Source organism: Cibotium barometz, chromosome 5, assembly GCF_041138505.1.
Source record: "Cibotium barometz isolate CiBa-2024 chromosome 5, ASM4113850v1, whole genome shotgun sequence".
NCBI classification, from domain to species: domain Eukaryota; kingdom Viridiplantae; phylum Streptophyta; class Polypodiopsida; order Cyatheales; family Cibotiaceae; genus Cibotium; species Cibotium barometz.
Genome location: NC_141050.1, coordinates 56,402,983 through 56,415,821, shown reverse-complemented (window position 1 = coordinate 56,415,821; position 12,839 = coordinate 56,402,983). Strand labels below are relative to the sequence as shown.

Sequence of the window (12,839 nt, the reverse complement as noted above, 5' to 3'; positions counted from 1 at the left end):
AGTTTCTCCCGTACAAGGTCACATGCTGTTATCACATCATTTTTCCTTTTCTCAGTTACTTTTTCCATGGATCACTATATTGGAGAGGACTGAGTGGGCTTCCTCAATGTTTATGCACCGAACGTCGCAGCAGGTAGAGCCACCTTCTGGAGTACAGTCCGTCAGGCCCTTCCTCAAGCTGACTTTCGGTGCATGGGTGGAGACTTTAACATGATCAAGTCAGCAGGGGACAGACTTGGAAAAGGCACAGCTACAGTCTCAGGCACGGAGTACTGCTTGGGAGGAGTTGATCCTGGCACTTAGGGGACAAGACCCTTGGCAGTTTGGGCGCAACCCCGGGAGCCTATGCTTCTCGCGGTTTGATAGGAGGAGCACAAGCCCCAACCTCTTTCGACTTGATAGATTCTATGTGGATGAGTGGGCTTGCGGTCGCGGGGGCATGATTGGCATCTTGCCGGGTACCACTTTCTCTGCTCATGCTCCGGTTATTATGTCCTTGGAGGACCCCTCGAGGCAGGACAAGCATGTGAGCACTAGGATTCCAGACAGTCTCATACAGGACCTTGAGATCTGTAGGATAGAGCAGATATGGGAGGGACAGGATTTTATCTCAAGTTATGCCGCATCCACCTTGGATGCGGGCCTCGGTGAGATTAGCAGCTTTTTGCATGAGACAGCACATAATAGATTGTGAGCAGGAGAGGAGCCTTCAAAGGGGTCTTGCTTCTCTCCAGCATCTTCGGGAGAGTTCCCCCGATAGCTCGTGGATCGAGAGTCGGCTTACAGATACCATGCCAGCGCCTCCGTTTGGGCCCAAGCTAGAGATAGAGTCATGGGGGACTTCTTTGAGATTGGAGACCCTCATAGGCAAAGAGATTGTATTCGCAGGTTGTGTGGCCAAGACAGAGCTACTATTTCTGAGACACCCCCCCCCCCCCCCCATGTGAGAGCCATTGCCACATATTTTTTTCAGATCCGTCTTCACGGGTGTCCCATTATCCCCACAGGTGGTGGACGCACGAGAGAGGGTTTGGTTGGCGGCACACGATAGAGGCGGTCCCCCCGCTGTCCGGACCTTCTTATTGACGGCTCTCCCTAGGGGAAAATGCCCAAGGGAGGACGGGCTTCCAATTTCCTTCTTTCTTCGCCACTGGGCTCTCATGGAAGGCTAGCCGCCTTCGAGCAGCCTTCTGTATCTGGCCCTTCTCGTGGTTGTATTTAGCCCTTCTGGGCATGTTTTTTGTTAACTAATAGAAGGATTTTTTCCCCGGAAAAGAAAGATCGCCTGTGCAAATACCTGTGTGAGAGTAAAGAGCCGTGAGTTTGTAGAGGCCATGGTCCATGATGCCTTGCCAATGGATCTTGTCAGTGAGACTCACATAGTTGCACGGGACTTCTATTTCAGAAGAATAAGTTCGATAGAGGTACGGTCCACTTTAAAAAAACACTCGAAAAATAGATATTCATACACATTTAAAGATGCAAAGTCGAGAGAAGGTGGCTTGAGCAATGAGGCTTCAAAGTTCAAGCTTGAAAGTTGAGCAATGGACTTATGAAGAGTCAAGACCTTAGACTAGTTAGTAGTGATGAGGAGTATTGAGCATTGACAAAGCTTATATAAGAGAGAAGAGAATGCTTGCAAGCAAGGTAGAAATCCCCCATTACCCAAAAGCCATAAAAAAGTTTTTTTTTTTTAAGGACATTAAAAATGGTCACAAAAAAAGATCGTTAAAAAAAATTGTTTCACATTAGTTTCATTTGCATAGTTTCGTATCGTACCGTATTTTATATACCTAGATGAATCCAAGAACATGCCCAAATTCACCTTTTAGGAACGTGCATGTTATATACTCATGGTAGTCAACCCACAAGCTTATATAACTATCAACTCCATTATGCATAGTATAGACTAGATACTACGACGTCCCCACTAACGTCTGGGTGTAGGACTCTGTATCAAGATATGCTCTCACACACGCACTCCACACACACACACATAAGAGCATATATTCACACGAAGCCCTTCATACTAAGTTTCTATCAAACCTCCGGAGGTGCAGAGCAGACTCAGCCATAATGAAGCCTAGCACTAAGGGAAGTAGCAAACAGAAAGAATTAGTACAACAAATAAGTAGTTGATAGGGCAAATGCATCGCTAAAGATAGAAAGAATACACACAATATCACTTGGCCGCAACTCGAACGACTTCACAATGTGAAATCTGCATGTCCACTAATACGGCTGAATTATATACCTAGATGAATCCAGGAACATGCCCAAATTCACCTTATTTGCCTACCTCATGAGCGGGACAAGTTTCGCAAACAACTATGAGTGAGAGAGTCCCGAATGATCATTGAGCCTCCATAAACTCCACCTTAGTGCCCAATTTGCAAATCTCATGTATAGAAAGGAGATGAAATCCTAAATCAGACACATATAGCACTCTCGAGGTGTACTTCGAATGAGAAGCATTGTCCCTTCACCAAGAATGAAGACAGTAGAGTTATCTCCAATGGCAACTCTATTGCGGCGTCGCTGCAGTTCATCAAGCCACTCCTTGCGATAAGTCATGTGATGTGTGGGAACAAGAAGAAAGAGCCTACTCAACCACTGGAGGGGGAGTCTCGGAGTCGAGATCAATCAGGGTGACGAAAGCTAACTCCTCCACAACTTTGGCAGACGAGCTTGCCCCTTTGTCCTTTGACGTCCCTTCCAAATCCCACATCGCCATAAGTGCCCCTGTTTGGAGCAGTAATCACAAATCTTTTAGTTGCCAGAAGAATTGGAAGTTGAAGACCCCCTCGACTTTGCATCCTTGGAGTCCTTAGAGTCCTTAGAAAGCGGTGCCCCACCTTTGCCTTTGTTAGGCTGCCCCCCTCTCTGTCCAATGAAAGCCTGAGTACCTTTCTTTGAAGAAGAATCCCTGAATCTGCTCTCCTGATCAAGGACCATAGGCACCAACTCATCCTAGGTAAATGGTTTGCATCCGTCTTGAGGTAAGAAGTGAAGAATAGAAGCTCTCATATTTCAGGGGCAATTGCACAAGTAGCCGGATGGCCATATCCTCATTGGAAAACTCCTTCCCACACCCAAAAATTTCAGATCGCAATGACTCCACTTTGTTGACGTGATCCTCCATGGAAGTAGAACCAACTTCAACGTTTGAAGCTCCAGAGAAACTCTCTTCATGTGTGTCATCCAATCATAGATGTCAGGGAGTCTCTTCCAAGCAACATGAGCATGGGTATCCCGTTTGATGTGAGCAATGACTAAGGATTGAGAGTTGAGAAGAATGAATGACCGAGCATGAGCATTATAATGGATTCTTGCCCTTTGCTTCTCAAGTTACCATGTGGCAGTCTATTATCCCACATAGTGGGTTGGGGTCAACTTAACCCCTCTATATAGGGCAAAATGCCCCTTGGTCTCCCCTCATCCCCCATTGGTGGTTTTGGATGTTTGGGGGGACCGGCCAGATGATGGCTATCTTCCACGTGCTACACCTCTGTTGGCATGGTGCTCCACGCTCTGCGTTCTTTCATGATATCAGAGCCTCGTTGGCTTCGGCATCACATCCAAGGGGGTGTTGGAATGGATTCTTACCCTCCGCTTCTCACGCTACCATGTGGCAGTCTATTATCCCACATCGTGGGTTGGGGTCAGCTTAACCCGTCTATCTAGGGCAAGACGCCCCTTGGTCTCCCCTCATCCCCCCACCTTTATTGGTGGTTTCATGGGATGTTTGGGTGGGGGGGCACCCAGCCGGATGATGGCAATCTTTCGCCTACTACGCCTATGTTTGCTTGGTGCTCCGCATTATAGAGCAGCTTCATGCGTAAGGGCATCCCTTGTATCCTCATCCTCTACGGTGTCCAGGTTGGCCCAGAGGACTAGTCGAGTGATGAACTCCAGAAGATCGTAAGTCTACAAGACTGCTTCCACCACGACTTTCCAGATGTCGTAGTTTGTGCCATCCATCTTGGCATCTGAAGGAAAAGTCGAAAGAGTGGGTATCTAAACCGCCCGAGGTTGGATGAGTGCCATGATGTACCTCCTCTGAAAAACGCAGCCACCAAAAACAGCCCAAGAGCTGCTCTCTGCACTTGTAGGGAGGGTGGGCAGGATAGAAAGAGAGTAGAGAGGAGACAAAAATGCAAAAAACACAGATCTGCCCCTCCGGAGAAGAAAACACAGATTTGAAACACTGTGGACAGCCACCAAGTTTGCGTCAAAACACAGAAAATCAGCCTCCAATCAGCAATTCCAGGTCTAGACGCCTCTGGGCTCTGATACCATGTCAGAGGGCAGCAGAAAGATGTAGACAAATGACAAAAACGCTGAAGCTCCAAGAGAGAAAAGAGAGAAAACAGCAAAACACTGATGCACTAATCCTTAAGAAAAGAGTGGATACAACCAGCCCGTAGGCGAGGAGTGGACTCCATAGGCAAAGGGTTGAAGGTGCTCACCAAAGGGATCAAGAATGGTCAAGGAATGATAATAAATGAGGAAGCGGGCAGCATGTATATATACTCCTACATGAGCTGGCTGACTGCCTCCTAGTCTCCTACATGAACTGAAAATAAGTAAAAGCTCCATAAAAAGGGTGGGCAACCCACATCAAAGGCCCATAAAATAGGGTGAAAATTGAGGGAAAATATGGGGAATGCCTAAGTAGTAAGTATAGAAATGGCCCCCGTAATCACCAAAAAGCCCACCAACTTGAGATGATATATGCTAACAGGACCATGGGCTGCCCCACATGGCCCAAGTGTTGGGCACCATGGGTAAACCCATGGCCCCTACACTCTATGCAACTCTACATGCATCTACATGCTTCATCAGGTGCCTTGCATCTGACTACAAGCCTATCAATGCCCGGAACACTTGTCATCATTCCAAAGGGTGACTCACACTACAAATTGGCACAACTTCATGTGTGGGACTTCCATACCTCATCAAGACCATGTACGAGACTTCTACACCTGAACTTGGACCTAAACTTGGGCACTTAGAGTGGAACCCTTGCTAACTTGTCCCAAGCTGGGACTCACAAGGGACCAATTTCCACTCCAGGTCCTGCACTAGCACTACAAATATGTCCACGTGGCATCCAAGTGCGGGATGCACATGACAATTCTTCTGCATGGCATACTTGCATGCTTGGCCTTGTTTTCTCAAGAAATGTTTTACCGCCTGCATGTCACGTGCACCCATGCATTGTGTTATGCGGTGACAAACTGGCTCATCAACAGTGCAAGAATCATGTTCAGAAGTAATACCTTTTAGGGTAATTTTGTCGTATGCCGTGACCCCTTTGTGAGCCTAGTCCGGGACATGTTAGGCACGAGCTACGTAGGTCAGTCTCCTAGCCTTAGAGTGTCAAGTCAGTCCCCTTAACCCACTGTGGAGATCATCATTCAGATGCATCTAGAGGTCAACCATAGCAGTAGCATGCATTAGAGGCATTTAGGTGCATTACATGTAGGGGAGCCAACCCTAAGGCAAGTCCCAAGGTAGCCCCCAAGGTGGGGTAGCCTTGCATCTTCTCACGAACAAAGTGATAGTATATGTCTATATGCTTGGATCGAGCATGGAAGCCTAGGTTCCCAGCAATAGCTATACAGCTCTGGTTATCACATTGGATGACTGTGGGTTCCTTTTGTGTAAACCCAATCTCGCCAAGTAACCTCCGCAACCACACCACCTCGCAAGCAGTTCGATACTCTGCCTCAGTATAGCAGACAAGGCAATATTTGGTTGCCACTTGCTGCTCCAAGAAATAGCTCCTGAGCCAAGGGTAAATCCGTAGCCTAACGTAGATCTCGTGTTTGGATCTCCTCCCAATTCAGAGTCACTTCAACATCGGAGACTGACTCGGTCCTTCGTTCCCCCTCCAATGTCATAGAAGAGTTCAAGATCCTTCGTACCCTACAGATACTGCAAGATCCACAATCCTACGTCCCAATGAATCTTCAAAGGTGTCTGCATAAATGAGCTCAACAACCTCGCTGGAAAACTCAAGTCCAATCTGGTGTTCAGCAACCAAATCAATGAACCAACAAGCTTCCGATACAAGGAGGCATCAACCTGCTCCCAAGGATCATGTACTGTAAGTTTGGTATTCGGGGCCATAAGAGATGAAATAGGCTTGCAATTTTCCATCCCAAAGGCCTCCATCAACTCATGAACATACCGCTGCTGAGAAACAAATAACCCCCTCTGGGTCTGTCAAATCTCCAATCCCAAAAAGAAATGGAGTAAGCCAAAGTCCGTCATCTCAAACTCCTTTGACAAGGCAACCTTCGTCACACCTATGTGCTCCACATGACCACCAGTGAAAATAATATCATCCACATAGAGGATAATCAAGGTGACCATACCGAGTTCCCGAAAGTGAAACAAGTTCGGATCTGCAACAACTGGTCTTTGGAAACCGTTTCTAAGAAAGAAAGAATCAATCTTCTGATTCCAAGCCCTAGGAGCCTATTTAAGACCATACAATGTCTTCCTTAACCTGGAAACCATACCCTTTAATCCCGGAACCTCAAAGCCTGCAGGCTTCTCAATATACACCTCCTCTTGCTAGTCACCATTCAGCAATGCAGATTTTACATCCAACTGATACACGGGCCACTGCTGAGAAGAGGCAAGGGCAAGAACTGTCCGAATCATGGTCATCCTGGCTGTCGGTGGAAAGATGTCCTCATAGTCGATACTAGGAGGGTTCGTAAACCGCTCTTCCTAGTCCAAAACCATTGGCACAAGCTCCTCCCATGTAATGGTGCTGAGTCTCCCACTAGTGATCAAAGAAGAATAGAAAGCTGAGTACTGAGGAGCAAGATGAGACCATAGTTGTTTCTCATATACCGGTATGAACCCATTCGTACCGTACGGTTCGTAAAGTACCGTATGGTTTCGTATGGTACGATTTTTTTTCCTTTTCTTTTCTCCCCCCACCGCCTTGAGAAAAAAATTACAAATGCTAAAAAAAATGAAATCGTGCTTAACGAAGATCCCAAATGCCCGCAATACTTCGCAACTTTCATGTCCACTCAGTATACCATATGGGGTTGTTGAGAGACCTAAAAAATCTGGCAACGTAGACTGGTAGTGTACACTTGATAGGTAGGATGAGAGAATCTTGCTACATCACTTGGAGATCCCTGGTATAGGTAGGCTAGATAGCCAGATCCTCAAGTAATGTTGGAGGGAGAAGATTTGGACATGGCCATTTTGATCTAGAGAGGAGTCCCTAAACCTGTCACCCTAGATGCACTGCTTGTATTTGTGCAAGGACGGTCCCTTAGTCATAAACGCTACACTGGGAGACGTTTGGTATTGCATTACCCATGCAGGTTCTTTTTTGGAGACAACTGGGAGATCCAACCGGGAGAGACACATCTCCATGTTCTGGTTCCTCAAGCACTGTAGACTCCTCCCCCCCCCCCAACCTTCCCTCACATTCAAGCTTGAAGCTCCATAGTTTGTAAGTGTTAAAAAAACAACCGTATTTTATCGTACGGTATCCAAAAATTTCATATCGTACCAAAAATTCCCATACGGTATCGTATTTTCATACCGTGACAACTATGGATGAGACAGCAAAGTGATGGCCATATCTCTGAAGATATCTCCTTCCTAGCCTAAAGAACCTCCTATAGAAGGGCCTAGAGTTTGTTGATAAGCTCTCGCATCGTCGAAGACTTTGCAAGATTCATCACTCGTATCTGTACTTCCAAGAAAAATTATTTTCATGGATGATATCTTGTTGTACAAAGAAGCCAAGTGCTGCCAAATCCCTCGGGCCAACGTCATATGTTTGATGTGATTGATCACTTGGGGTGTGCAATTAAGCAAGATGAAAGAACGCACAAGGGCATTGACACGATCCCACAACTGTGCCTCAGCCTTCCGCTCTTTCCTAGTAAATAGTGAAAGCTCCTCCCCTCCAACTCTGGCCTTGGAGCTCCAACCACAATGAAATCAACCAAATCATAAGACTCCAAGGCAGACTCCATCATTACCTTCCAAATGCCAGAGTTGGTCCCGTCCAACTGTTGATCCAATGTCGGGAGGGTGGGAATCTTTACATGCTTCTCAACCATCTTGAGCAAATATGCCATCTCGGGGGTTCACAAGGTCTTGTGAGGAAAAAAAATTGAAGAAAGGCTGCAACTGCTATGCGAGGTGGCTGTCCTGCAATGATGGCTTCCTTCTACCCGCTTCACCACTCGAACAACCAAGAAATTCTCCAATCAGCACCAAAAAACAGCAAACCCTCAAGCTTTCACTGTCTCCAAGCTTCAAGCCACCTGGGGCTCTGATACCATGTCAGAATGGGCAACCGAAATGAGACAAACTGCTGTAAGAAAGAAAACGCACAACTGTAGGAGAGAGAGAAGCTGTATAAACTCTACTATATACAAAGGACCTAGTACAAAATGGTGTGGGGGGCAAGGCATCAATATATACTACCTGGGGCAGCCAGTCGACCAGTAGCGGCTGGGCCGAAAGCCCCAAGATGGGCCCACGACTGGAATATGTTCAATCGGCCACCATAATAGCAATCAGCCAGACACAAGATCAACTCGGCCAACAACACATCAGTCGGCCAACAGAAAAAAATCCCCCATGACCAAAAAAAATAGGGAAAAACATGGATAATGAGGAAAAATGGAGAAAGCTCCTAACCGGGCGGGCACACCCACAACAGAGGCCCTCACTCCCTACTCAGCAATATGGTACAGACACGAGATGACTGCTAACACCAACCCCCTAGCCACCTTTAGGCTAACACCCACAACAGAGGCCCTCACTCCCTACTAAGTAATATGGTAGGGACAGGAGATGACTGCTAACACCAACCCCCATAGCCACCTTTAGGCTCAGCTGACAACATATCTGGAGGCTAAGGAGCAGTCGGCCAAGCCCTTGAGATCTTGGGCCCAATCAGGTCAAGTCTTGCAGCCACCCGACCACCCTACAAGCAGCCAACTAGCATTTTATGCTAGTCAAGAGCAATTGCTACAACCGGCCTAATATTTAATGTCAATCATCGCATTTAATGCTGACCGATAGCAATAAGGGGCCGCTAACTTGCAGCATATGGACATATAAAAAGACACAACCTGTTCTGAAACTCGCGGCGGGTGCCCGCAGGACTAGGGCCTTTGACACACTTGTTGATACCATCAATGCATATAGTCAGGTTTCTTTAAATCTTCCATGCCTTCCCAACGAATCAATTTCTTAAAAACCAGATTGCCTTCACCATCCTTTACCAGACTCTGTTGTGGGTGTGCCCGCCCGATTTAGGTGTTTTCTCATTTCTCCCCACTCTCCATATTTTTCCCTATTTTTCCTTGGTGTGGGAGGCTGTCTTGTGCCTGTCGGCTGATCCAGATGCTGGCCGACTAACTCTACTGCCCCTAACTTTCCTCTGCTGCTGACCCACTGGAGGAGGGAGCAGGTCGTGGCTGTTCTAGTGGCTGTCGGCTGCTTTTCAGCAGGCCGACTGGTCATCTGGGGCCATATAAAATGGCCCCTTCCCTCCCCACACTTGGTGTCTTGTATCCGGGATTCGGGATTTTCTCTTGTGTATATAGCAGAGTTATACGCTTCTCTCTCTCTCTCTCTCTCTCTCTCTCTCTCTCTCTCTCTCTCTCTTCATTTCTGTGTTTTTCTACTGTGCACTTGCTCTAGTGTTTTCAGATCTTGTCTTCATCTCCGCTGCATATTTTGACATGGTATCAGAGCTCTAGACTCTTGGAAGATCTTGGGAACTGTGTGAGCAAGAGGGGGGCTGTTTGTGTTGCTGATTGGAGGACTGTTTTGGGCCGTACGGGAAAAGGAGAAGCAAGCGGAAGGCGGGCTGATTTGTTGGACAGCCACTTGTAGGTTTAGTTCTTCATTTTTCCCACCCACCCTCCCTTTTCAGTTACACCCCGCAATGGCAGATTTACTTGAGATGGCTGAGCAGCACGTGAAGATCCCAACACTCCCCACGTTACCAGTGGTCAATTGGACGGGAACAACTACGGCATATAGAAGGTAATGATGGAATCTGTTTCGGAGTCTTACGACCTTGCTGACTTCATTGTTGTTGGGGTTCCACGGCCGGAGTTAGAGGAAGGGGAGTTACCCTCTATTCAGAAGGAACGAGAAGCACATGCACAGTTATGGGATCGTGTCAATGCCAAAGTCCATTCTTCCATCTTCCTCAATTGCACACCACAGGTAATCAATCATATCAAGCATATGACGCTGGCCAGACGTATTTGGTAGCATTTGGCTTCTCTCTACAACAAGGTATCGCCCATGAAGAGGATCTCCTTGGAAGTTCAGATGCCGGTGATGAATCCTACAAAGTCATCGACGATGCGGGAGCACATCAACAAGCTGCAAGCTCTTCAGCAGGAAGAGCTCTAGGCTAGGAAAGAGATATCATCAGAGGATATGGCCATAACATTACTGTCACATTTGCCCTCTCAGTACTCAGCCTTTTACTCTTCGTTGATTACCAATGGCAAGCTCAGCACCATCACATGTGAGGAGCTTGTGCCCATGGTCTTGGACCAAGAAGAAAGATTCACGAACCCTCCACAAGGCGGAGGTTCGGAGGCCTTAACTGGCCAACGGCCAAAAGGCCAGAATAACAACAACAAGGGCAACGGGAAGGCTTCATCGGAGAAGTCTTCTAAGAAGAAGCCCGACTCACACCGAGAGAAACTGAAGGCTGAGAGGACCTGTAATGACTGTGTGGTGAGAAAGGCCACTATTGGAGGAAGTGTCCCAAGAGGACTTGGAAGAGTGTTGATTCTTCAGCTTCAGCTGCAAAGACTCCAGCCTTTGTGCACTTAGAGATGATGGACTCAGATACTTCATCTTCTTCGAGCAAGGAGGCAGTTGGCTTCACCGCAAAGGATACTCGGGGATGGATTCTCGATAGTGGTGCTTCACGGCACATGACTCCTTCGCATGACTTCTTTCTGGATCTGAAACGGCAGTCAGGTCGCATTTTCATTGGCGACAATTCCACAATTCCGATACACAGTGAGAGCTGGATGGAGATCATTCTCGATGGCAGAGGGGGTAAGCCTTCCTCTCGTGCACTATGGTGATGGGCTACACATGATATTTATACAAGTCATCATTATCCTCATGTGGTCTACATGGTCCATACAACAAGTATATGATCAGACTACATGTGATTTCCATATAGTCGGTCTACTATGGTGATGGGCTATACATGATCTTTATACGGTTAGGGTTATCCTCATGTGGTCTACATGGTCCATACAACAAGCATATGATTAGACTATATGTGATTTGCATATAGTTGGTCATCATCTCGAGGTGTGCCATGTATTCTCTACATAGGTTGGAATAGGCTCTATGTAATCTCTATATACTTGGTATTCTCATAGTGTGCTCTACATATCCATGTGGTCTTTTGCACATGGTCAGAATGTTGTGCTCTACACATTCCCTGTGGTCTGCACATGGTCAAAATGGGCCGATTAAGATCTTAACATGCTTGTTGTCTTGTTGGTGTGGTCTGTATGGTTTGCAGCACTTGGTTTTCATCTATTGTAAGTGCATGAGGTATGCAAGACTGGCTTCCGGGTGGAGTTTGAGGAGCATTCTGTTGCTCTACAGGACCGCGAGACTGGCCAGGTTGTTTGGGAAGGCAGTGTGGAGAATGGTATATACAAACTCTCCGCACTCTCCTCTTTGACAGGTTCTCAGGTTGGTGACTTGTGGCACTTTCGGTTTGGCCACTTAAGTGTGGATGCACTGCGGCGAGCTTTCCGAGACCAGATGGTGGTTGGCTTGCCAGATGTTGGTAGCAGGCAAGGACGCTGCAATTCTTCCATACGTGGTAAGCAGTACAGGGAATCCTTTCCGAAGCAAGCTTCCAGGCGGGCTTCGAAACCATTGGAGTTGGTACACACTGACTTGTGTGGACCTATGCAGACAGCATCCTTGGGAGGTTCTTTGTACTTCATGCTGCTTGTTGATGATTGTTCCAGATTCACATGGGTTTATTTCCTTTCTCAGAAGGACCACGCTTTTGCTCGGTTCAAGGAGTGGCATGTGATGGTGGAGAAAGAGTCTAGCTTGCAGGTGAAGACTCTCCGGGCTAACAAAGAAGGTGAATTTTCTTCTAATGCTTTTGTGAGATTTTGTGAGAAACATGGCATCAAGAGGGAGCTGGCCAATACAGGTTCGCCATCACAGAATGGAGTAGTTGAACGTAAGAACAGGACTGTGGTGGAGATGGCGAGGACAATGCTGGAGCATCGTGATCTTCCTCGTCCGCTTTGGGGAGAGGCTGTGTCTATGGCTATCCATATCCTCAACCGTTCTCAGACGACTTCAGTACCGAACATGACCCCCCTTTGAGACATATTTTGGCAGGAAACCTGATGTCTCCAATTTCCGTGTGTTTGGGAGCAATGCACATGTTCACATTCAGAAGAAGCAGAGGGGGAAGCTCGACTCAAAGTCCCAAAAGCTTATCTTTGTGGAATATAACTCTCTTTCCAAGGGATACAGGTTATATGATCTAGAGAGGAACGAGGTTGTTGTCAGCAGGGATGTGGTCTTTGATGAGCATGTTCCGGTTTCCACTGTTGATAAGCCGCCACTTCTTGGAGACCTAGAGGATTCTGATGATGGTTCCCAATCTATTGTTCCACCTGGACAATCTCAATCAGTTCAGGGGGTTGAGCCCGCAGCTGGAGATGAGTCCCCACAATAGCAAGAGGCTCCGCGTTCTGTTCGAGTACCCAGGTGGTTAGTGGACACCCTTCAGGAGTCAAGTGTTGTGGAGC

At 47.2% G+C, this 12,839-nt stretch overlaps 1 protein-coding gene across 1 annotated transcript in view; it reads right to left on the bottom strand.

Annotated features, from left to right (window-relative positions):
• The window catches only part of HCF106 (Bacterial sec-independent translocation protein mttA/Hcf106), an 86,807-nt gene that overhangs the window by 47,626 nt on the left and 26,342 nt on the right, over positions 1 to 12,839 (bottom strand). The gene's annotated exons all lie outside the window — the stretch shown is intronic.